Source organism: Ambystoma mexicanum, chromosome 6p, assembly GCF_040938575.1.
Source record: "Ambystoma mexicanum isolate Mex_15411 chromosome 6p, UKY_AmexF1_1, whole genome shotgun sequence".
Lineage (NCBI taxonomy): Eukaryota > Metazoa > Chordata > Amphibia > Caudata > Ambystomatidae > Ambystoma > Ambystoma mexicanum.
Window position 1 is genome coordinate 432,590,200 of NC_090935.1, and position 27,290 is coordinate 432,617,489.

The 27,290-nt window shown below is 42.0% G+C and overlaps 1 protein-coding gene across 5 annotated transcripts in view; it reads right to left on the reverse strand.

Moving 5' to 3' along the window:
* HCN1 (hyperpolarization activated cyclic nucleotide gated potassium channel 1) overlaps positions 1-27,290 on the reverse strand; it is a 1,346,554-nt gene that overhangs the window by 10,022 nt on the left and 1,309,242 nt on the right. The window lies entirely within an intron of this gene.

The following is a 27,290-nucleotide window of genomic DNA, read 5'->3' on the forward strand; positions in this document are numbered from 1 at the left end:
AATAGTCCTAACTGACTTTTAAGGCTTTGAACTCTATTTTCATTGTTATGCTTGTTATTCTGCTTAAGTTCTATTCCTCCAATATCTCAAACTTTATTTGGAAAGGTTACACTTGTATTCATTTTTTATTTACACTTTTAAACAGTGCTGTCCTTGACCAGCAGATCTTGGATGGCTTTACGAAGTTCAAAGAGAGATGATGAAAAAGAAATTACAATGTATCTCAGAACATTTTGGGAAGATCAGGTTAGTGGGGGAGGAGGATGTGCTCAAGTAGGGATTTCTTTCTAACAAAATCAGCATATTTTTTTTGTTGGACATGCACAAGATGGCAGGTGCCATTGCGTGTTCCTTAGGATATTGTGCTTAGTTTCAGAAGTGCATCTTTTAAAAAGAATATAGATTCTTTGTGCCACAATTTATAAAATATTTTTCAAAATGGACAGATGCATGCTGTCCGGCCCGTAGGACACAGAAATATTTTAAGATATTGGAGGAAATATAGCATTAGCAAATGCGCAGCAACAACAATGACAATTGGAGGCAAACCTAAGAGACGGATAGCATTTATATGTTCATTATAAATGATGGGATATAAGGGAAAACATCAATTCTTCAAGCAACTGTCCCTACTGCCCATGAGAGCACAGCAGTGCACGTCTGCTCCTAATATGCTCATGTTTTAAACTATACAAAACAACATTGTCCTCAGCAACAACCCAAACATAACATGTTCATCCAACTTTTAAACATGAAATCATATCACAGCTTTTAAATTATAATTAAATATGATCTACCTAATAATGGAAAGTCACTGGAACCAATGACCTATGAGAATGCTGTTATCTGCTCCAGCATTTGGAAATACATGTTAACAGATTAACTCATACCAAACTTCAACATAGCCAATGGCTCACTTGCATCCAGCCCCTGACACTAAAAACATGCCATAACATCTGAAAATACACTTGGAGGACCTCAATGACCTGTTCAACCCCTGCCTTAACATCCTAACATCTGCCCTTGTTTACCAGGGCAAAATGTTTATATTTGCTTTATAAGTCCACATTGATCAACAGCTCCTCCCAATACATTGACAATCAGGATTACCCTAAAGATGCAGCACAGAAACATTCCTTCTATTAGATGACTAATCATCTTCCTTGATCTCTCCACTGCCATTAAAGGGGGGTAATAACAATCCGTTTTAACCTCATCTACGGCATGGATATTCAGCAAGAGTGTTTTGACAGAGGGTATTTTTCTTTTGACAACTAAATTGCAAAGAGGATACAACTTCCATTTGTGCTTCCACACTTCTTTGGCTTTGGTAATGTGGGTTCAAACCATTTTCTCTTAGGAACTCCTTTTCATATGGGCAATAGTGTTTACCAACACTGAAAGTCTCAACTGCCTTCTTTTGGTTTTGGCAATTTTGGTTCTTCCTTAATTGCCTGAGTATGTTTCTCTTTTTGCTTTGGCAATGATGGTTTCCCTTGTCTCTTACAGATATTGCCCCTTTTCTTTGGTGGCTCTTATTATGCCCCACAATGTCGAAGTCACACTCCCCGGGTATGATAATCAGGATTTTAGTGTGCCAACGGTGCCCTTTAAAATCAGCTTGGTTCGTAAAAGAAAAATTAACCTTCTTTACATTGGTTTGGTATTCAAAACGTTTCTTCTTCTTCAGTTTTACTACATTTACCACGTTTCTATGATTAAGGCCTTTGGACTTGGCCAGCGGCTGTTTAATGAGCACTCTGGGGTCACAATCTAACAGCAAACTCACTGGGTCTGGCGTGTGTGTCCATTCGCCAGGTCCTCTGATTCTGTTTCTCCACGCTGTCAAGCAATCTCTCCTGTACGGCTTCCTGCAGCCTGTGTCTTTCACCAGCAGGGTTCTTCTGGCTCCCACAAGTCTCTGGTGCTCGCTTGTAACTAGTGCTTGTCTGGCAATGGGGACATCTATTAAATTGTGCGCTCTCCGCTGCACAATCTCTGCTGCTGCAATCCTATGACGGAAAGTCGTCACTTCCAACGCTTCCCACTGCATAAACTCTGCAGTTACGGTCTTGAGAATAAAAAACCCTCTCAGGACCGGCATCCAATTTGCACACCATGGTGGTCCTGGCGTCTCTCCTCATGTCCGCCTTCTGCTGCCACATGGCAGTAGGACAACTATTCCACCTTCTACCACTGCTCTTCCTCATTGCCTGCATCTGAGGGGGCTTATTATGCCTCTCAGTCCTCCTCAGGTGTGGGTCCTTATTCCTAGTTGATTGCAACTTACAGTCTTGTTCCTCTGAAGTAATCCTCTTCATCCCAGTACATTGGGAATTGTGGTAATTGTGGTAATTGAAGTCCACAATATGAACATTGGCTTTTCTATTAGTTTCTACTTTAGAATAGGCTATTAGAAAGTGGTTGTCTTGGGGAAAGTTATATAAGGGGGTTTCCCATTCTTCCTGAACTGTTCCCCCATGGGATCCTCCCGCAGAACACCACCCCATATGTAAGGATCAGAAAGCATCTGCCTTTCCCTGGGTACATGAGATTGGTTCCAGATCAGGATTCCTGGGTTAATCATCTCTGATCTTCACAAAGTAGCTCAGCAGCCATCTATCTTTGTCCACATAGTAGCAAAAAATAGCCCCATTGGATTTCCTGATTCAAGTGGCCTGATACTATCTGATACAACGTTAACACACAACATCTCATGTGTGTTATAAAGGAGTGTGAGATCCCCTCTACTGAGAATGAACATGGGTCAAATACCCTGTTTCTTCCGCTTAGGAGGCTCTACAACCACGTTTTGGCTTACTGCAGCCTTCACCGAGGAGAAATAACTATTTGCATATAATTTCTCTGTCCCATCCACAAGGGCAGTCAAGCAGTGAAATGCTAGGCAAAACTCCTCTGAACCAAAGTACCATCAGTAACCCCAGACAAGTGTTTCAGCCTAGCCGGGCCTCATCAGTGAGGTGAAGCTGAGCCTCTCTAAGACAAAGTGAGCAAGGGATCCGTGTCTGGATTACTCTGGGTTACTTAGAGTGAGCTAAAACATGGTTGTAGACCCTCCTGAGTAGAACCGGGTATTTGACCCATGTACGTTCTCAGAAGAGGGGCTTCCACACTCCTTTGCATCTCATGTTTGAGTTGAACGTGTCATGCTCTTATATACTTTGAACTGGAAATCAAGCCACAGCTGCTGATTCTCAGTTAAGCATTTCTCTGCCCCTTGAGTTTTGGTTGGCACTGGATGAATAACTCTAGATACAATAATGGATGCTTAAGGGTCAGTTTTGTAATACTAAGCATTGAATCAGGAATACATGGCATCCAATCGCCATAACTAGCAGCTTATTATCTGCAGAACATTAAAGTAACTCTTAGTTAGGAAATGGTAGGCTAGTGATAACATGCTCTATTAAATTACTTAGAAGGCGGAGCAATACGGCATGATATGCCTTATGAACGTGTGATACTATTTTTGCTAACTGTTCATTTTGAGCATTTGTATGTCTCTCTCTGGATTAACTTTAATGTCCCCTTTGGGAACACCAATCAGGAAGAAAACACCTCACCCCAGCAACAACAGGGACAACATCAGAGACAAACCACTGATGGACTAGGCAAACAGATGTGCCATTCCTTCTGGGTTTTGGCTTCACTTTCTGTCTGGAACTTCACTGCCAGTAGTCATCTTGGAATGATGACTGACCACTTCCAGTGGCCATCTTGGATTGGTGACATCACTTCCGGTGGCCCTCTTGGATCAGTGACATCACTTCCTCTGGCTATCTTGGATAAACCCCATCTCTAGCCGAAGACAGCAAGAGGATTCTCTGGAAATACCAATCAGGAAGAAATCACCTCAACCCAGCAACACCAGGGACAGGGACAATGGGCCTCATTACGAGGTTGGTGGTAACCCGCCGGTGAGACCACCGGGTTGCCGCCAATCTCGTAACATTGTATCCGGCAACAAGCTTCCCAGTGCCAAAGGGATATTACAAGTCCTGGTGGACTAGGAAGCTAAAACCGGGAAAATGTTAGTCCCCATTCGCGTGGAGTCTGAAAAGACTCCACAGGAATGGGTTCACAATGTCAGATGGTTGTCAGTAATGGTGCCAGTGCCTCCGTAATGAGTCACAATGTCAGAGAGACCCAACAATGATGGACTAGGCAATCAGGTGACAATGTGTGTCATACGGTTGAACTTCCTAGGGCTGTCCATCCAGGGTCATCCCAGTTAAAGGCAGAACAGTGAAGAGTGAAGGCTAGCCATTGACCAGTCTCTTTGCCTCTTAGCTAATGAGCCTTTGCCTTTTATATTCTTTTACAAATGTGAGTACAACAGGCTTCCTAATTACTATACTGTCTTCTCCACACTGTGCTACTCATCTATAATGCATTAACTCCTGATCCTCCTGCTGCTCCTACAACGCAGCTCGCCCTACACTTTCATCAATCAGGCTACAGCTTCCTCCTTTCCTCTAAACTTTTTTAAAACTCACAACTCAAAACTCCCACTACTCCATCTCTTTTTCTCCTGCTTCCAACAAACAAAGTCGATGAGCTAATTATTCCTCCTCTAACACCTATCCACTTCACCTCTCTTCCGCTGAGACTCATCTTCTCAACTCTTCCTTACCTTACCTTATCTTATCATCTGAACATTGCACTCTGGAATGCTCAGTCTGTATGCAACTAAACATCCTTTATCACTGACTACATTCACTCCAGATCTTCTCCCCTAGAACTTCTTGCTATCACTGAAACCTGGATTTCTCCATCTGACACTGCCACTCTGGTGGCCCTACATGACTCCAAACTATCCTTTATTAACTCTCCTTGACTAACTGGCAGAGGTGGAGGAGTCAGGCACCTACTCTCTTCCCACCTCAATGACTCACTAATTTCCAATGCCACGTCCTCTCCTACCTCGTTTGAAGTCACCATCTCTACTATTGCTCTGCCTCACTCAGTTCACATCATTACCATCTATCACTCTCCTGATCACACTGGACCATTCTTTGATGATCTTGGGAAACTACTTGATTTTCTTTTCACTAAACATCACCGTATTTGCTTAGGTGACTTTAACCTTCCCTCTCCAACAACTTCTCAGAAATCCTTTTCTTATTGGCTACGCTCTCCACTCTATCCATAATCTACTCACAGAGGGTGTAACTCTTTGGATCTCTTATTCATCTCCAGCTCTCTCTCAACCACTAATACCACTGTCACACCATCCATATCTGATCACTCAATTGTTTCCATGACCATCTCCTTTTAGCCCTCTAACCTTGCCTCATCACTTGCTTAACCTATTACAAAGAGGAAATGTAAACCTTCTGCGATTCCCCCCTTTCTCTCCAAATTACTGTTCTCACTCTCCTCCTTTACACCTGAATCCTCTTCCACCAACACTACCTTCTCCAACTTTCAATCCTTATTGTATGACTCATTCTCCTTATACTTCCCATTGTGCACTTTCACCTCTAAGTCTCAACATCCTCAATCATGGGTCCCCCCATTCAGATGCTCTCTCTGCACAGATATGCATTGTCTGATGCACAAATAGAGATGTGCCCACTCACACGAGGACCTGCAACTCTACCTCTCTGCCCTGAAGTCTCTTAAATCCACTCTTGATAGAGCAAAAAGTGAATTCTTCCTAACCCTCATTCACTCTCACTCCAACCATTCTCGGCAGCTACAGGGCACCATACATTCACTCCTCACTCCTCCTTAGTCTATGGCTATCAAATCCATGCTCACAACTAATGACCTAGCTGAATACATCGCTGCAAACATTCCCAGAAAAAGATAATCCTTCCTGACCTTCCACAAACTCCCTCCTCCTAGATGTTACACTCTGTGTACTCTACCATCATCCTCTGCCTCTATCTCCCACTTTAGTCACACTAATAATCACAAAGTGCTATCTCTACTGATGAAGGCTTACCCCTCTTGTGCCCCATCATACCCTCTTGCTCATCAGCAAGTGAAGCCTACTGCCTTTGTAGTGGCATCTCACCTCACTGAACTCTTCAACCTGCCTTTCAACTCTGGTTGTTTTCCATCTGTTTTCAACACAGCCATGATCATCCCTCTCCTAAAAAAAGCAAAGGGCTGACCTGACACTTCTGGCTAACTGTTGCCCTGTGACTCGCCTCCACACTAATCTAAAATGCTCAAATGTGTAGTGTTCAACTTCCTGGGCTGGTAATAAACAGTTAGAGTACTATGTGAAGTTTATTATCAGTTTATTAAGAACAGTAGGACATTAACATTGTGCATACACAAATATTTTGTTTGCATATGCACATTCATATCAGCAGCAACACAAACAAGATTGTGTTGTGCTTGCACTGCCACAAATGTTACTGTGGGAAAGCATCTCTGCACATGCACACACATGCATAATATTGATCAAGGAACCATCAGTCAGTAGTATCAACTACCAGACAGTTGCTCAGGGTTATTTGTCACTTATCATTAATACATTGCAGTGGCACAGAACAAAATCTGGGAGCCTCCCTGCGAGCCATGCTGAGGGGGCCCATCATATGCGCCTTAAGCCATGCCACTTCTTTTTCCTATTAGAGCTTCAATCTGTCACTTCAGGCTCGGACCACCCCATGTGCTTAATGTATATGATGATTATGCCGCTGCAGGGGCACACGTGGGAGATGTAAACTTGTTTTTTAATCAAAGCTTAAATGCTTCAGCTAGTGTAGAAAGAAGGTGGTGTTGACTGGTCCCCAAATATGCCACGCACCAGTGGTGGCTGGTGAATTGTTTTATTGGAGGGTGTAAATATTTGCCACAAGTGTGATAATTGTGATAGAGAGTAACAAGGGAGCCCAAACTAAAGAACATGGGTTTGGGGGGTTGGAGGATATTCGTCCCCCTCCCCTAAGAAAATGTTTCAAATAATGGGTTAACATGGTGCATTATACAGTACACATTCTGTGATCAATCAGATAAAAGGCTAGACCATTTGCAATTGGTTTTGTTGGGTAATGTATGAACAAATGCAATAGATGCAAGTCACCACAAGTGCACAGATGCATTTCCCAGTGAATTTTCATGCCTTTCTCTGCCAGTAAAAAAACATTTTAATTCTGGCTGTGCCCATACATTTCAATGCTGGCTCCACCAACATATGAAAGTATTTTAAATAAGAACATACTCATGTTTGCTTTGACATGTTTTTTATAGTATCATTACTGGCATTATATACAAAGCTGGTTCTGCCAATACATGCCAAGACTCCTATTGATTTGGTCAATAAAAGTGACATGCTACAATAAGAAAACATGTCCAAACGGGTTCCATTGGAGGCCAGTCTAAACTCATATAAACGTTATCACCCATGTATCATCATAGATTCTCAGTTATTAAAAAGCCATGTTACAGTAAGAAATAGCTATGCAGCAAAACCAGAATGTCAGTCTCGCAATGTAATACTACTTATCATGCTTGATTTATCGAAGATGCCCAGTAATACATGTCATGCCACAGTAAGCAATGGCTAGACTGGCTGCACCAAAATTCCAGTCTAGCTATGTAATAACACAAATAAACTTGGCTGTGCCCGAAAACACCAGTAAAACATGCAAAGTCAGTTAAGGATGTGTCAAAAATTCTCTAGTAATCCCATCTCCCAGCGCCTTATACACTCACACTCATCCCCTTTCACCCACAAGTCACTCAACCATACATCTTCACTCACATTCATTCACACTGAATTCTCCATACAGGCACCCACCCACCCAGAACATTCACGCACACACATTATCACCTTCCTACTCATTCACCCACCAGTCACTCACCCAAAAACCTTCCCTCAAATCCACTCAGGTTGCATTCTCCACACAGGAACTTACCCACCTAACCACCCATAACATTCAAACACACACTATCACATTCATAATCATTAGCCACCACTCACTGACCCATAGACCTTCTCGCACATCCACTCACACTGCATTCTCCACACAGGAAACCACCTACCCAGAACATTCACACACACTCATATTCATACTCATTCACCCATCAGTCACTCACCCATATACCTTCTCTCACATATACTCACATTGATACCCACCCAAAACCTTCACACATGCACACTATCACATTCATACTCATTCACCCATCAGTCACTCACCCATATACCTTCTCTCACATATACTCACATTGCTACCCACCCACAACCTTCACACATGCACACTATCACATTCATACTCATTCACCCACCAGTCACTCACCCATAAATCTTCCCTCACATCCACTCAGACTGCATTCTCCACACAGGAACATATCTCACCCAAAAGAACATTCACACACACACTATCACATTCCTACTCATTCACCCAGCACTCACTGACCCATACACCTTCTCAAGCATCCATTGACACTGCATTCTCCATACAGACACACACACACACACACATAACATTCAAACACACATTATCACATTCCTACTCATTCACCCACCAGTCACTCACCCATAAATACTTTCTCACAACCACTCACACTGTGTTTTCCACACAGTAATGCACACACCGATCCAGAACATTCAAACACACACTATCACAGTCATACTCATTCAGCCAACAATCCCTCACCCACAAACCTTCTCTTGCATCCACTCACACTGCATTTTCCACACATGCACCCACCTACCCAGAACATTCACACACAATCACAATCATACCTATTCACCCACCAGTCACTCACCCATATACCTTCTCTCACATAGACTAACACTGCTACCAACCCACCCAGAACATTCACACATGCACACTATCACATTCATATTCATTCACCCACCAGTCACTCACCCATAAACCTTCCCTTACATACAATCAGACTGCATTCTCCAAACAGGAACATACTTACCCACCTGCCCACCCAAAACATTCAAACACATACTATCACATTTGTACTCATTCACCCACCAGTCACTCATCCATAAACCTTCTCTCACATTTTCTCACACTGCATTTTCCACACAGGAACACACCCACACACCCAGAACATTCAAACACACCCTATCACATTCATACTCATTCACCCAACAGTCCCTCACCTATAAACCTTCTCTCGCATCCACTAACACTGCATTCTCCACACACACACCCACCCAGAAGATTGAAACACACGTTATCCCATTTCTACTCATTTACCCACCAGATACTCTCCCATAAACCATTACTCGCAACCATTCACACTGTGTTTTCCACACAGGAATGCACCCAAGCACCCAGAACACTATAAAAAAAAACGCTATTACATTCATACTCGTTCACTCACCAGCCCTCACCCATAAACCTCACGCACCCACTAACACTGCATTCTGAACACACGCACCTACCCAGAACATTCAAACGCACACTATCAAATTCTTACTTGTTCACCCACCATCCACTCCCCATCGCCCTTCTCTCACATACACACACAAACTGCATTCACCACATATGCATGCACGGACCCACACAGAACATTCAAACACACACTATTATATTCCTGCCATTAACCAGTTACTCATCCATAAACCTTCCCTCCCATCCACTCAGACTGCATTAATTCATAATCATTACCCACCATTCACTGACCAATACACCTTCTCTGACGTCCACCCACACTGCATTCTCCACACAGAAACACACCCATCCAGAACATTCAAACACACACTATCACATTCCTACACATTCATCACCACTTTCTGACCCATACACCTTCTCTCATATCCACTCACACTGCATTCTCCACACAGGCACGCACCCACCCACCAAGAACATTCAAACACACACTACCATATTCCTGGTTATTGACCCAGTGCTGACTGACCCATATACCTTCTATCATACCCACTCACACTGCATTCTCCACCCAGGCACACATCCGCCCACTCAGAGCATCCAAACACACACTACCACATTCCTACTCACTCACCCACCACTCACTGACCCATACCTCTTACATACATCTGACACACACCTCACACATGCACAAAAAAACATAGCATTTTTTATTTTAAAAAAAAGTTACATGTTTTTCTTGTTAGAGCTTCGGTCTGTCACTCCAGGCCCCTGGCTGCCCCGTGCTGCTCACAAACAGGAACCTGGTTTCTGTATAGGACAGCAGGAGGAAGCTAGAGGAGAAGTGGATGGAGATGAATGTGGCATGTGACACTTGCCAAATGTGATGTTCAGCTTCAAATCTTACTCAGCGCCTCTTTCTCATGCTGGAAGCCCTGGCGCAGCCTTCACCCTGGTGGGTGAGGACTGCGCCGCTCTCCCTAGACTAGGTATGACGGCACCCACTGCACTATGTCAACTGTGGGGGCCGCTGCTATGCCAGTGATACATTGGTTAATGTGTGTACTAGCTAATGACAAAGATGTACGTGGCCTGCCACTTAAAGAGGATACAACTCGAAGTGGTCCTAGGAAAAGAGTCACAACAATTTAGCCTGAAATTGTAACATTTTATCTTTGTAAGATAATTTTAAAAAAGATTGCATTAACGATAGCACAGATCTGTAATGTGTAATCTTCCACATTCACGTTATGAGTAGTGCTGCAGATGAAGCATGAATAGGAAGAACCACATAGTAGGGGTAGAGTTGACATTTTAGGTTGCACATGTTGGGAACATTAGGTTAGTTGCGACATGGTTAGTTACATCATTCAACAATAGCAGATATACGCAGTAGTCAAAAATGTACATTGAACATGAGCGCCAGTTCATATCAATGGTACATGCAAATGAAGGAGTATTGAGAACTAAATAGTTAATCTGATAATATGAATTGATTTGCTGCAGTAGGATACTTGATTTGTTCCTCAAAGCATCACAAGATTCCTTGGTAAAATCTGCTGATATAAGTATTATTATAAACAGAAGATATTTACTTTTGATAAAAGTGTACTTGTAAAAACAAAGTCTTTTGAATTTACTTAAGCAAGATCACAAACAATGTGAGTTTTTGAAGTGATGAGCCTAAATGCTAAACAGTAAACAAAGGGAAGCGTATCCCAAGAGGAGCTGACCCACCAGGACCATTATGGAGGATCTTCGCCGGCCAGCGCTGCCTCGGCTGCTTGTTGCATGGGTGGCATAAACTTTCAAAGGGAAACACAGTTTCTTTGACAGTTTGGCATGCTCAATGTCCCATGGAAGGCCAGGGGAATTTTTCATTCCCAGCTCAGCATGGCCCATTGGAAATGCTGGCTACGGAACTGCATGTTTGCATGTGCGAGTGGGCCCTGTTTTGCCTCCTTGCATATACAAACTGAGCATGATACAGCTTCTGCTCACATGGGCAGGAACCAGGAAGCGCTCTGTCTGCTTCCTGGTTCCTTTTCATGCTGTGTGGGAGCCAAATGCTCCCTGGAGGCTACGGGACAGCTGAATCTGGAGCTCTGTGCAGGTAAGATTTTATTATTTTTTTTATAATGTATTATAATGTCATTGTGTTTGTGAATGAGTCAGTGTATTGTGCATGGATGTGTGTGTGAATGAGTGAGCGAATGCTGTGTGTGAATGTGTTGTGTGAATGTATATGATTTGGTGTGTTTGTGCTCGGTACGGAGCGGGTTCGAGGAGGGCCAGGGATGGTGGCACACAACAAAGCATTTTTTACTCAGCATCACTCATAGATGCCCAGTAAACAGTAGTCATCCTCTCTTTCAACCACGAGCAGTTAAAAAAAGGGGTGATGTGTTATTACTTGGATAGACAAACATTTTGGTGCAGCCAGTCAAGCCATTCTTACTGTGGCATGACATATTTTTACTGGGCATCTATGATAAATCAAGCATGATATATGTTACTTGGCTAGACAAACAATTTGGGGCAGCCAGGCTAGCCATATCTTACTGCACAACAACGATAACCAAGCATGATATATGCTACTTGGCTTTAGCATGATGTTCAGTCTATCCCTTTCTTAAAGTGGCACAGCATTTTTAATGGGCATCTATGATAAATCAAGCATGATATGTGTTACTTGGGCTAGTTGAGCATTTGGGACAGCAGGCTAGCCCAATCTTATTGTGGCATGACCTTTGTTTCTAGTGTAAGGAACTCATGATGACAACAGTAAGAACAGATCACTGTCCCAGGGTGTTTATTAAACTGCATAAATGGGTGAGAAAAACGCCTAATCTAAAACTAAATCTAGGATAGGAGCAAGCTACAACCATCAAATAATAATACAGCAGTCCTAGTGGTGTCATGTGAAATAAAAAGGGCCTATACTTTAACTGTTGGCAATCCTTTCTGCTACGTTTACAAAAAGAGTGTTGGATAATGTTTACCATCAAAGAAAAGGTGTTCACAAAAATGATAAGTTAGAATGGCATGGCTGGATCTCCCTTCCCCACGTTAAAGCATGGGATAAGGCAGAACGTCTGAGCACGGCACACTCCTGGGCCTCTCCAGCACAAGGTTCACAATTCAAGTTCAACGATACCAGGACATTCAGGGGCCAAATCTCTTTGCTACAAAGTCTCTTGCCTTAGAAGGCCTGCTGGTTCAAAACAAAAAATAAACAAAAAGTTACTTCAGTAATCTTATAACTTGGGTGATTGCCCTTCGCCTCTTGGATCTCCCTCCGCTGGACTCCTATCCTTCTTGCAACATGGGCCTCCCTCCGTCGGGTTCAGTACAGCCTTTCACACAATGCAGCTCACAATATACAAGAGCCTCCAATGACCGCGTTGACATCGGTCACTCCATACGTCAGCTATTTCCCGGTCTTATAATTCCCCTATCAGAGGCTTCGTGGGTCTGAGTTAAAAAGGGCAAGGGCAGATCCCCCTTCATCGTCCCTCCAGGTCTTGCTGCCTTTACTCCTCGGTTTGAACTGCTGGTTCTGTGTAGCTGTTTCCTCATGTATTCGGGCTTGCTCGTAGTGTGTTTGGCCTTGCTCATAGTGTGCTCTCATGCTCTGTCTTTTATTCACGTGGGGAAGGTAAAGGGCCGTCAGGTGTGCGTGGTTATTTTCAGTTGCCTTACTCTGCCTAACCTGTGTGTTGGGGAATGTGATGCAAACGGCTCTGGTGTTAGTCTATTGTCTTTTACGCTGTAAGAAAGTGTTTGTGTCGGAAAAGGGGGGGTAAATATCCTAAGTATCCTACAGTGTAGGATGGGCAAAAGGTGTTTCAAGGAAGGTGGTACTGCGTCTCAACCGTCAGTGTCCCAATTCCACTCCCCGAAGACCCCTCATCCAGGTGATCCTCCCCCACTGGCCACCCCAGGAACTGGATCCAATAGTGATGCCCATGTCTTGGCCACCTGGATGACAGATTCCCAAGGACCAGTGGATGAGACACTTCAGCTTTCTCATTTACCCTTCTGCGATGTAGCCGCATCTGCTTCACAGGGGAACCAGAACAGGAAATCTACATTCTCCTTGTCTTTACCTTTGCTGTGTTCCACTGTGAAGCAGTAGGACTTTAGGTTTAGAAACAATTTTATGACACATGGGTTTGATTCTTTGCGTTGGCTAATCCAAACTAGGGAGAGTGGTTGGTGACTAATGTAAACTTTCTTCCTAAGAGGTAGTATCTAGGTTGGATAATGAGGAGAGCTTGTGACTTGTAACCAAAAAAGGAGATTCTAATCCATCGCAAACTTGAGATAGGATGGCTCCTAACCCGGTGAGGAAGGCGTCCGTCTGCAATATATTGTCTTCCGAAAAGTCTACTACCTTCAGGATTGGGTTCTGGCACAGAGTTTGCTTTACAGTGTTATAACAGATATCCTCTTCAAACCAATGCAGTTTCTGGGGTTCGGCGTTCTTGGGTTTATCTGATAGCCTAGCTGTTTTGACCAAAACATTTGGGATAAACCTATGGTAATATCCTATTATCCCTAGAAGGCTCTGAGACCCTTTTTTGTCTTGGGTGTAGTTGTATCTAGGACAGCTCTCACTTTCTCATGTTGGGGCTGTATATTTCTGTTCCCTACAAAAATCCCAATGTATTTTACAGCTGATTGTGCCAGTCTGCATTTAGATGGATTAGCAGTTAGGCCCGCCTGTCTAAGTACTCTCATAACAGTATGTAGGTGGAAAAGGTGGACTTCCCAGGTTTTACTGTAAATAATGATTTCCTCAATATAAGCTCCACAAAAGTCGGAATAGGAACGTAAGATGTTATCCATGAGTTGTTGGAAAGTGGCTGGTGCGCTGTGTAAGCCAAAGGGGAGGACTTTGAATTGAAACTTTCTTAAAGCTGTAGAAAATGCTGTCTTTTCTTTATCTTCCCAATATACTGGTACCTGCCAATACCCTTTTGTTAAGTTTAGGGTGAATAGAAAGGTGGCTCTTCCGATTTGATCAATTAGATCATCGATGCGTGGCATGGGATAGGCATCAAAGTCACATATTGCATTAACTTGACGGAAGTCTATACAGAACCTCCAGGAATGGTCAGGTTTATTGACCACCACGATACCGGAGGACTATGGGGTGGAAGAGGGCTTGATAATATTAGCTTTCAGCATTTTGTTTACTTCCTCAACCACTATCTGTTTATGGGCTTCTGGGAGTCTGTACGGTTTTATATGTACCACTTTTCCCTTGGATGTTCTAATATAATGGTAAGTGCCTTTAATTCTTCCTGGTTTGTCTGAAAATACATCGGGGATGGATGCAATTACGTCCTTTCGATCTTCTTGTTTTTGAGTAAACAACTCGGGAGGAAGTAGTTCAAAGTTGGCCATATCTTCCCGAACCAAACAAGATAGTACTTTGGCATGGGTGGCCGATGGATTCTCTTTCCACTCCTTTAATTGACCTTTTGTTTTCTGTCTGGTTGGGCTACTTTATAAGCACAGGTTTCTTTTTTTTCTACTATTTCATAGGCCCATGCCACTTAGAAACACGCTTGTTTTCTGAGGTGGGTAATAAGACCAATGCTTTCTGTCCTATAGAAAATTATCAAAAGCTTACTTGCTTGTTGTATTTAGATTTTTGTTGGCTCTTGGCCTTTTACATATGAATTCTGACCAGCTCTCGAACAAGTCTCATATGTTCTTGCATTCGGGTAGCAGTTTGCAAGATGGGTATGGGTGCCTCTACTCGTTCTTCTCAGGTTTTCCAGAGCATGTCCAGGACATCTGTGGGCTCTTTGCCATAAAGTAGTTCAAAAGGGGAAAATCCTGTAGAGGCCTGTGGGGTTTTCCTCACTGCAAACAGTGCCCACAGGATCATTCGGTCCCCGTCTTTCCCGTCCTTGTCTACCATTTTCCACAGGATTCATTTTAGGGTCTTGTTGAATATTTCTACCAAACCATTGGTTTGGGGATGATACACAGAAGTTTGCACGGTGGTAATATGGAGTAGCTCTTTCACCTCTGCCATGATCTTGTTCATAAAGTTTGACCCCTGATCAGTCCATATTTCATTGGGAAAGCCAATCCTGGAAAAATACCCTTTCTCCTCCATTTGAACTGCTGTTTCGGTAATGCTGTTTCCTTGTGCGTTTGGCCTTGCTCATAGTGTGCTCTTGTGCTCTGCAATTTATCCCTTTGGGGAAGGTAAAGGGCTGTCAGGCATGCGTTGTTATTGTCAATTGCCTAACTCTGCCTAACCCGGTGTTGGGACATGTAAGGTAAATGGCTCTGGTGTTAGTTCATTTTCTGTTACTGTGTAAGAAAATGTTAGTGCCAGAAAATGGGGGGTATCATTTCTAAGTATCCTACATGGTACGATTGGGAAAAGATGTTACAAGGAAGGGGGTACCGCAACTCAACCGTCGGTGTCCCACCTCCACTCCCCGAAGACCCCTCATCCAGGTGATCCTCCCCCACTGGTTCACCCCCATGAACTGGATCCAATAGCGATGGTTGTGTCCTGGCCACATGGATGGCAGATCCCCTGGGACCAGCGGGTGAGATACCTTTAGGTGTTTCACACTAGGCATTTATTATAAACCAAGAATGCTATATTTTATGACTTGGCTAGACTGGAATTTTTGGGTGGCCTGTACAGCACTTTCTTACTGTGACATGACATTTTTGCACTGGGCATCTATGATAAACCAAGCATGGCATGTGTTACTTGGATGGATTGGCATTTTGGAGGAGCCAGTCTAGCCCTTTCATACCGTGGCATGCTTTTTTATTTTGGGTATGTATGATAAAGCACGCTTGTACATTTTATTATGTGTCTAGACTGGACTACATTGTGCCGCTATTTATGGCACGTTTTCTTATTGTGTCACGGCATTTTCAAGGCAAAGCCAACAGGAATATATTGTTTTGTGGGCATACTTCCATATATTGTCAGATCCAATATGGACATGTTTTCATGCAGTATCATTGCTGCCATTATGTGCAAAGCAAACATGAGTATGTTCTCATATAGGAATTCAGCCATGTAATGGTGCTGGAAGCAAGGATATGTATGAGCACAGCCAGTGTGAAAATGTTTTTATACTATTGTATATTGTGGGTGAAAGCATCATGGAAATGCTGTGGACAATGCTCCTGTGCACTGTTGTTGACTTGCAAATAATGCCTTTTAGGATTGGAGCTACCCTACAAAACCAATTGTAAACTGTTTTGCTTTTTACCAATTTTCTCAGTATGCTGTAAAATTTTAAGCCAATATAAAAAGAAATTCTTATGGGAAAATATCCATGAATCCTCCTTGGTAGGTTTGTGATCCTTCGCTATGCTCGGTTGCTGTGGCATATTTGTAATAAATACTTACGCCCAGCCAATTAAAAGATTCTCTAGCTGACACTGGGTATCTTACAGATAAAATATTAAAATTCCAGAACCCGAAGAAGATATATAGCTATGCTGTTATGGTCTGTCATATGGGCCTGTTAGCCTTGATACCTCATTTGTTGGGAATGAACATGAAAACACAGTGTAAAGAAATAGCTTGCTTGCAGAATGGCATGTTTTATGCTGCTAGAAAAGGCCCTGCATCGAAAATAAAATATCCGTATATAACCAAATGAAAACATTATGAGTTGCATTGTTGGTAATGGACAAAATATTGTGTCAAAATGGCACATGGCAGCAGTTACATTTTTATATTAGCAGTTGAAAAAGGTTATTCAGAAAGCGTGCTCTTTCATTTCACTGCTATTACAATTTTTTCAGCATTTACTTTGTTGAGCAAAAGCATAGAATTCCAAATTGTGGTCTAGAGGGTTGCCCAGATCATTGCTCGAGGTTTATATCAATTCTAAAATGTCCCGCCATCACCCCTTTTCTTTTGCTGTAGTCACCCCAAGTGGGCCGGGTATACCCAGACGTGGGTCCAGCCAGCTGAGCCTAGAAGCAAAGCTCCAGCTCATTGATGAGGCCCAAAGAGGCTGAAAAATGTCTGAGGATGCTTCTGGTCTTGTGCAGAAGGGATGTGACCAAGCAGCTCAGGCTGGACTGCCGCTTTTGGGGTGGGTTGAAGCCTGGTTTTCAAATATTCTCTTTACTTTTGCAATGGGTTTGCAGGTGAAGAATGATGGTCTGAAATGTTCCTCAGAGTACATTCTAAACCTTCCAGCTGTCATCTATTTTGTTTTCCTTATAATACATGGCCATATACTATCACCTCATTTAAGACCTGGCCTCTTGCTTAATGGAATGCAAGCGATCACCCAGTTGTGGGCTTATAGAATCAATGTAGAATTGGTTTTTACTATTGTTATTTAGTGCATCTTTCCACAAGTTATTGGTCATTGTAAAAGAAGGGGAAACATTTGTTTCTCAAACACATACAAATGGCACTCGGCATTACTTATATTCATTGTAGCTTCACTCACTTCTTTGTCAATGAACAACTATAAATGCTGGTGATTGTTATTTCATACATTTTCAATGGATGTAATTATTGACGTCATGTGCTTATGTTTGTCAATGTAAAACAGCCAAAGCCAAAACTATTGCCTTGCCAATGCCTGTTATTTCATCTATATTAAACCAGGTGTCACCTCATTGTGATTGTATTTGGAATTGTACTTCATAGCAAAGAGTACATTGTGAAGTGGCTGGGGTAGGTGTTGTATATATTTACATGTGTCAAGCATATGTATTGTGCATTGATACACTGCACATTTCAAAGCTAGAGATACATGTATCTTCTTTTTTTAGATATTTCCTGCTTGGATAGTGTTTTCTGAAAACGTTTTCACCATAAACAACTTGAAGGTACATTTTATATTTCTGGAAAAATTAGAAATATGGAAGCAGATCATTCAGAGAAATTGTGTCCTGAAAAACTATTCTCATCAGAGTGAGTCCCTTCTTAATAAAGTGAAAGAAATTCACCTTTTCAACTTCTTATTACTTTTGAACCAGCATTCAACGAAAATACTGTATTTAAAATCCTGCATCACCCAAAGTCTTGCATGTTGGGACTACAAAAATCATGAATTCCAAAACACCGAATTAGAGGAGTGGGGGTTGCAAGGGTGTCCCCAACTGCCCGGATTTGGTATTTTGGTCTGCGGGGGTCATGGAAGTGTCTCCAGCATACACAACATGTGTTGCGGGGGGCACAAAAAAATGTAAAAACATCTTGAATTACTAAATGCGAAACTACTGTGTTTGTGATTGTCTAGTTGGAGATTTTGTTTTTTGTGATATTAACGTACATCCTTTTGAACCCATGCATGGATTGTCATGACTTTAGCAAACGTCATGATATAGACATCAATCACTTGCTTTCAAAATCTGGTGTAGATCCATCCATCCATGGTAAATAAAATATAAGGAAAACAACTTTTCTTTTCCTATTTAACCTTCGACTTACATTAAATATAGAGCCACAAATAAAAAAATCAGTTCCCTTTGATCTCAGATTGATATTCTATGAATTCATATGAAGTTCAATTCCTCAAACTAGGATGACAGAAACACAAGGTTTCAATGTTGACGTATATGATAATTAAAGGCTTTAACTATCAACAACAAAATACTAACCATACCATTAACAAATAACTGAACATACTACTAAAGAACCTGGTAAGCAACACATCAATCACTGTGTAACTGCTGATATGGGATGATCAACTACAATGATGGATACCCAATTCTAGGCAAATTCTTCTTTGGTTAAAAAATCAGAATCAATATGCAACTTTGATAAATAATCCCACCTTGAAATGGAAGAACTATGTGCAGGAATAATTGATGCAAGCCTTGGAAAAGGATTGGATCAATGAAACAGAAAAATGACCCTAAATAGAAGAACACCTAATCCTTCCAATTTCATATATTCTACCAAAAGTGAATAAGAAGAGAGTGATCACACATTAATCCTATTCTATTCGTAATTTTAACCATGTTCAGCTATACAGACTTTTTTCTACAGAAACCTATGAAACGTATCCTATCATATTTAGGTAACATGGGTGATGTTCTCTGTAGCATCTGAAGATCTAACAGTAGTGGCCACAACAGAGGCATATCCTTTAAATCCAGAACTTATACACTGAATTCAAATATTCACAAGGTGTGATTGGGGCCCTAAAGAAAATGCTTTTGGGTGCTTCTGGATCATCCTCATTAGGGATAGTTTTGCAGTTCATGGTGAAAATGAGACATATATTACGTTAGAAGGATTTTACACTACGCCCATCACCATTGCAATGTCCTTATAGTGCTGCAGCTTGTATGCATAGTGGTTTATTGTGCCCATAGCCAGATGGTGGTATGTGTTGAAAAAGAAAATGGAGAGGAAAGGAGAAGCATGAAAGGGATAGTAACAAATATATGAAAAGGCACAAGGTGGTCTATGGGGATAGGCTGTACTGGTGCTAGCAGAGGAGTGTGAACTCATTGCTAGTGGATACTTCAAATGTTGATGACAAATTTTGATCTCTCCTCCAAACTATTTCCTCCCTTGATGTCAAGGACACAGCACTTGACTGGATAGCTTCTTATCCCTCTAATCAATACTTCTCTATTTCAGAGAACTCTAATACATCCTCGTTGATACACCCTCTAGTAGACATTGCCCAAAATGCAGTATTGGTCCTGCTTACCCTTTACAGTGCCTCACTATGTTAAACTTTACTTTCAAAATCATCCATTATCTGACGATACACAGATCTTTTACTCCATTCCTTCCTGCATGCCAGATCTCTCAGAATGCATCACCATCTTTCTCATGTGTTCTGTCACTTAACTGTTCACTCAACGGGAGTACAGTGGCTAACACGTGTCTTTCTTGTGTTTCTATTGCTAAGTTATTTATGTGTTTGTCCCATCATAATGAAGTGTTTTACTCATGTATTCTATCTGCTACATGGACCCATACTCTGTCTCTCTCACAATTTTCAGGTGGTCACTAGACAGATTTGGACTCTCTCTCTGGAAATTCAGCACCACTATTTTCCCTGTTAAATGTTTGTTTTTCCTTTTCTATTTCAGGGCCCTACCCGGCAGTTCTCCCAAACAGGCCATGCCTCTATGGCCCAGTTGATAGACTCTTCTTAGTGCCCTGCCCCTTCTTGGAGCTGGGAATCTCACTTTGATATTTGGATCTTGGTGCTCATTCTTTGGATCTATCCCCCTGTGCCGTGGGTTTTCAAGGTCTCATTCACAATTCTCCTGGGTACTACTCTACCAGCATTATCTCTGATTCTGCCATCACACCCACTGCATTACAGTTTACATGTTTACAATTCTAGTAGCTTTTCTCCATGAATGCATCATGAGGATAGCTGTATCTTACCAGGCTCAGACAGGCTTGATCAAGTAGAAGACCCTGGTCCTACCATTCCTATCCAAGTGATTTCCTGAATACAATGTATCCCTCTGAGATCTTGTTTAGGATTGGGTCTTATTTATATGAGGGCCAGGATAGGGCATTCCACCACACTCCAACACATGTCTCGCTGCATCTCTCTTTGTGTATCCTCTGAACCAGCCCACTGAATCCTTCACATCTGATCACTACAGTGTTGGCATGTGTCAAGTCTCCCCATGGCTTATGTTATGACTCTGAACACATACTTCAGTATCCAGCTTTCCCTCTAATGCTTACCACTCAAATTCCTTTTATATACTCATCATGTATGACCATTCTGTTACTTTCAACACTCTCCAGGACCTTGGGTTTTGCAAATCTGCTCTGCTTGGATCGCCTCATACCTGGAAGGACGATCATTTAAAATCTCTTGAAAATCACAAACCACTGACCCTGCCCGTCTCCCTGCCAGCCTCCCCCAAGGATCAGCCCTTGGACCTTTGCTCTTCACCCTTTATACATCTTCCCTTGGGTGACTTACGTCATCCTTTTGCTTTCATTTTTTTGCTGATAACACTCAAATATGTTTCTCCTCTCCTTCTTTACACATGAGATCTTGGAATGGATTACGAACTGTCTCAATGCAATTCATTACTGAATGGTTCTCAGCTATCTCATGCTGAACTCTTCAAAAACAGAAGTCCACTTCCCATCATTTTCACTGTCAGCCCTAGCCTCCCCTCTCCTATCTCCTTCCAGAATGACCTTTTTGATCCCTCACCCAAGGCTCACATACTCGATTTCCTCTTTGATAGCAAACTCCAGCTGCAATAATAAATAACTACCACTGCTTCTGCTGCTCCTATTAACCTCTTCATTCTTCTGAAAATGTGTCTTTTCCTTCTAACTACTCAACTAATAACTTAATCTCTTCTCTCATGCTCAACAAGCCTGAAAACTGCTAAGCCAACTCCTTGGCCTTGCACTCTACTCCTTGCTCCCTCAAGACAAAGTCCTTAACTTAGCTAACACATTCTGTAGCCTTCCCACATGCTTGCGTACTTCTACGCCCTGCCACCAACATGCTGGTTGGCTCTCAATGCAAAACCGATCTCTTTTCAAATTCCTTCTTTTACTCTACAAATTTATCAATAGTTATCAATGGCCTTGCTTCTCAGTAACTGTCTCATTGTTTCTTAGTGTAATCACTGCCTTGCTTCCTCTGCACTCAGCCTCACTATTCTATAAATTACCTGTGTCTCCTTTTGCTTAGACTCTTCCTCCATACTCACCTGCTCCACTGGAACTGATTGCCCATAGCAATCAAAAGTAGCCCAACTGTAGATCTCTTCAAAGCTCAGCTTAAACGTCACTGTCTTGCTGCAGTTGGAGCTCCCCCTTCCCTCTCGCCTTTCCTCCTTACCTGACCCACTACTTCCTCCAGTGATATTTGATAATGTAATGTTATATATCTATACAGTACTCCCCTTTAGTTTGAAGCACTTGCTCCCTTGTGTTAATGTTACCTTTGCAAGTAGCCTATTTTCTCATATCCGTTTTGTTTCGTCCCTGATATATGTCCCACTTTTTTATACCCTCATATACGGGCACACAAATTGTTCTCATCTTTGTGCTGATATAAAAGCAACCTTTGTGGGTATGCCTCTGCCATCTGTAAATGTGTTATTGTAAGTTATGTCTGATCTAAATTGCCATCCTTGCTCTTCAAATAAATACAAATATACTATGAGTAAGCTTGAGGTCTTCAGTAAAAACACCCAAGAACCTTAAGGGGTGGTGGTGCCCTGTGAGAAAAACTGGAGAAACCTAGTGGGCAGCTGTGACCTGTGTGATAAACCGAAGAACCCTACAGGGTGTATGCACCCTGAGAAAAAACCCAGGAAGCTTTAGGAGTGGCTGTGCACTTTATAAACTTTTGTCAAATGTATGATAACAATTCAGAAATGTTACTTGCTGTATATTCAATGGAATTTAATCTGTACAGCAGGAACTGGTCACTCAGCGCAACTCGGTCACGGTCACGCTCATTTACAGCAGCTCCCTTTTCCCCTCCACATGCACCATGAAACAGCCCAGGTCCACTTTTTGGTTTCTGATGTGTGCTACTGGCTGGTAGAAAATCATGGTCATCATCTACCAGGGTGGTGTGATGGCTTCGCTCGGGCCTATAACTATGGGCCCCGGGGCATTACCTGGGTCAGTAATGCCCCTGCCGCTCGGGTCATATTGCTTAAATATAAAACTAATGTTTCAATAATCTCAAGTATCTTCTTATTCACAAGTAGCTTCAGGTTTACTTCCGGACAGTTATCCATTACCGCTTCTTCCCTGGTTTATGGGCCTGGTCATATTCCACCGACCCTACACATTATAGTAAATCACTTGCAGTCTACTAGTAAAGTGGCCCACCTGTAGGTCATTTATTTACACCAAGAACCTTGGAATGAATTACTCTGTCAAACATTTGAGGCTTCATTATGAGGTTGGCGGTAACCCGCCAGTGCCACAGGCGGTTGCTGCCAGCCCGTAACACTGAATCTGGTGCCTGACTTTCCGGTGCCACCCGGACATTACAAGTCGTGGTGTTGCGGGGAGTCAGGCACCAGATTTTGTAAGACACCATTCCCGTGGAATCCCATAGGACCCCATGGGAGTGGGGAGACGGAAGCACCGGCACTGTTGCTAATGGTGCTGGTGCTTCTGCGATGACTCTACCTACCGGGGTCGAAGCACCCGGCAGGGTCGGACATGCCGGGCACAGCGGCCCCGGCAGGCAGTCTCGTAGTGTGGCGGTCGGAAATAAGGGTGTCAGCTTCCCGGCTGTCTGGTTTCCGCACCACCACACTTGTAATGAGGCCTTGGGTCTGGCCTTTCCGTATCTGTGACCTCTGCTGCGGATTCAGATGAATCCATTTCGATGGTGTTTACTGGTATCAAACATCTTGATATGAAGGTGTCTCTCTTTAGTCAGGTTATATTCTCAAGAGAATACTCACTCATTAAGTAACTCAGTAATTGCACTGCTCACAAATACTTTCGGTGAGTTATGTTATGTAACAACTGTCCCACTCAAGGTTGCAAAGTTTCTATTTTTATTTCGTGACAACCATTTTGAAATTAAGCACATGTTAATCAACAGAGAATACACACATATTAAATCGCACAATTTCTCGGAGTGTTTTTATTGAACAACAGCAGGAATAGCAGCAACAAGCAGGCAATGGCGAGCTGCACAGCACAGTAACACGTTCAGAGTATGTGAAAGTGATGGAAATCATTCATCAGTAATTCTTAGAGGAACATATATTAAGAGCAATAATTGAATGTGTGGCTGAAATGTGCACCGTGAATTCAAGGCAAGCAAACTACTGCAGCTGAGGATCACATGACCAGAGTCTGAAGGAGCCAGTTTGGTTGGTTGATTACACAATGCATGCACTTACTAACTGCATTACGGGGGCAACTTACATGCCCCCGTATGCGGGCTATAAAGATAGCCACGGGTTGCCATTAAGTCACCTGTGACTTACTCCGCATTCTAATTGCTAACAATTCCGAGGCTTCTATGGTGGGGAGATGGGTGAGTGAACCGCCCATCTTTCGCCCTCTCTGGAAATCAGGTAATTTGATAGGAAATGCAGGTTAGAAATGGAGGATTCAGAAATACATATCCTTGCACACTTTGCAATGCTGTGCCTTTGAGTTTGAAAACGTAAGTTTAATTGTGTCATTTTATATTTGAAGTGTGTACCCTTCTGCTGTGCTCCTTAATTCTCCCTGCTTCATCGTTCCTCCGATCTTCCAATTCAAGTACCCAAAATCGGAGTCAAGGATTATTTTTAACTTTATAACGTGCAGACATTCCCCGTTTCCACCCATTTTATCCTGCGGTCATTTCTACATTCTTTCTCCAAAATGGTGGAGTGCGCTTTGCCCTTAAAAATAAGTAATTGAATGTTTCCTGTTCGTTCAGAAACTCCTTTTTTTTGTCTTCCTTGCTGGGTGTCCCCCAGTCTTTTTGCTGGCGTTTGGTGTCCTAACTTGACAGAAAGTATATTTTTTTCAAAATAACACTTAGGAGTGCAACTGTCTTTTGTATGTGCTGCACTAGGAGCCCAAAAGATTACCAAGACAGAAGTGCTCCCAAAGTGCCTCATGTTAATCCTTTGAAAGTGAGCCAGTTTGACAGGCTTAACAGGTATCGAATTTTAATTTGGTTACACGGCAGTGTACCTTTTATTAAACTAAGGTAGCCAGTTGCTCCATGAAATGTAGCAACATGACTAACAAGTGCCATTTCCGTTGTAGTCCTTCATCTTCATGATTCACTGAGGAAAGTGGCATTGCCCAGATGTGGTTCCTGTGCCCAGTGGACCTAGAGACCCAGTCTACACCTCAGTAATGATGCCTAATGAGGCTGAAACATGTCTGGGGTTGCGCTTGGTCTCGTGCAGAAGGGATGCACTGTTCAGGCTGGACTATATCTTTTGGGGTGGGCACCAAGCCTGATTTGCATGTGGGGTTTCCCCTCTCTGTTATGGGTTGGTAGGTGAATAACGATGGTGTGGAGGATTGCCCATAGTGATGCCAGAGGTTAAGATCAATTCTAAACCTTCCAACCATCCCCTCTTTTATTTTGAAAGTGACATTTTGGCCATATTGCCATTGCGAGATCTGACTCACAGCTCAGACAATCTTCTCTGTATGTATGACATCTGGTTTAGGCTGGATGAGTGCGTGCCGGATATTTCAATCCACAGCCTTGCATGTTTTACCCCATCAGTAGAAGAGGGTAAATCTGTGGGGATCTCAAGCTATTCAGCAGAACGTATCTGAAACTACACCAAAGTAGCTGGAGAGAAGATGTCACTGAGTTTATGATTCTTGTTTTTCAGACTTGTATGTTTTCAAACGTTAATCTTTCAACCTTTATTTTCGAATTTAACCCCAAATACTGAATCATCTTTCTCAGATGTCCAGCAAATATACCAATTAGGACTCTGCAAGTATGCATAAGCAACGTTCTTTCTCTTCACCACTGGCTAGTCAATTGAAAAAAAACATAAATGATTTGATGCTCTTTAACAAACTAGTTAGCCTGCTCAAGATCTGCTTCACCACATTGTTGCCATCTCTGATTGCACAGCATAGGAACAGTGGAAGCTGTTGGGTGCTATTTAGCTTGCATAAAATTAAGTCCATAACATTCTTTGTTTGATCGTCGTTGGACTTAGAGTGTGTGAGCCATGCGTTTATGAACTAGAAAAAGACATGTATTCATCCCACTACTAGCATAAAATCAAGAGAGGGGAATTCGGCCTCAACATGATGACATCAACTGCAATAGTTTGCAATTACATTTCTGTTATGTGCATACGGCTTTGGAATACTGATGGGAGAAACCACAAATGCCACTTCAAGATGTTTCAACTGCAGCCATTTACAAAACAATGAAATGAGCGCATCACACAAAAATCAATTTAGTGCACAATGGTGTTACCACTGATGGAATAAATACAAATGAAATTAAGCCACCAATATGAAGCATGGGTTTAAATGTTAGAAGGTTCAATAAATAATTGTTTTGAAATATTGACAAAGAATTTGATATTTGGATATCCTTCCGCATTGCATTACCAATGTTGTCCAAAATGTACGTTGTTTCTAAATTACTGTTAGTAAGAATGTGCATTAATTAGTTATGTTTGTCCAAACACATAGTTACATTATTGGGTGTTCCAGTATCTGTTTAACATTCTATTTCAGAAACATTTTGATTATGACTTCTTCATGGTGGCTACAGTGCTTTAATCAGAAAATGTCTCTTAAAATTAAATGATCATTTAATTTGGACGCTTTATGTTAATTGTAAATTACAACGTTGCAATGTTTATTTTTTCAATTATAAATTGGAATGCAGTGCAATATAAAATCCACTGATATGCTTGAAGATAGCCGTGTATGTCAATGCAGGATATATGCCACGGCAATATTCATATTTTGAATCCATCAATACTATAGGTAATATAATTAATGGTATATCTATACAATAAACAATCTTTGTGAAAAAGTAAAAAATACTAACTTTGACAAACCAAGTTGACACTTTGATCTGTTTGGGGAAAATGAAATAACATTCTACGTCAAATTGAAAATATTTACTATGTGACTGCCATTATGTTGTCATGATGTTTTACATCTATAGTGGAAAAACGTATTAGTGAATTTCATTTCTGTGACATTGAAAAAGCTGAAGTCTTTCAAAAGCTGCATAATTGTTCGTTCTGGTGCATCTTTAAAGATGGCATATTCTGATACACAATGCACTCTGGAACCAGTGCAACACTGCAATTTCAAGATTTTGAAAGAATGTTTGGATAATAAACGTGCATTGCATGAGCTGTGCAAGATAACACATATGACAATCTTGTTTCTTGAGTGCGAGTTGCATAAAGGAAAAAGTCATTTTCTAATAATGGATTTGAGTTTAACTGGGTGTGGCAGTTTTGAAGACAATCTGCCTTCTTATACAGATG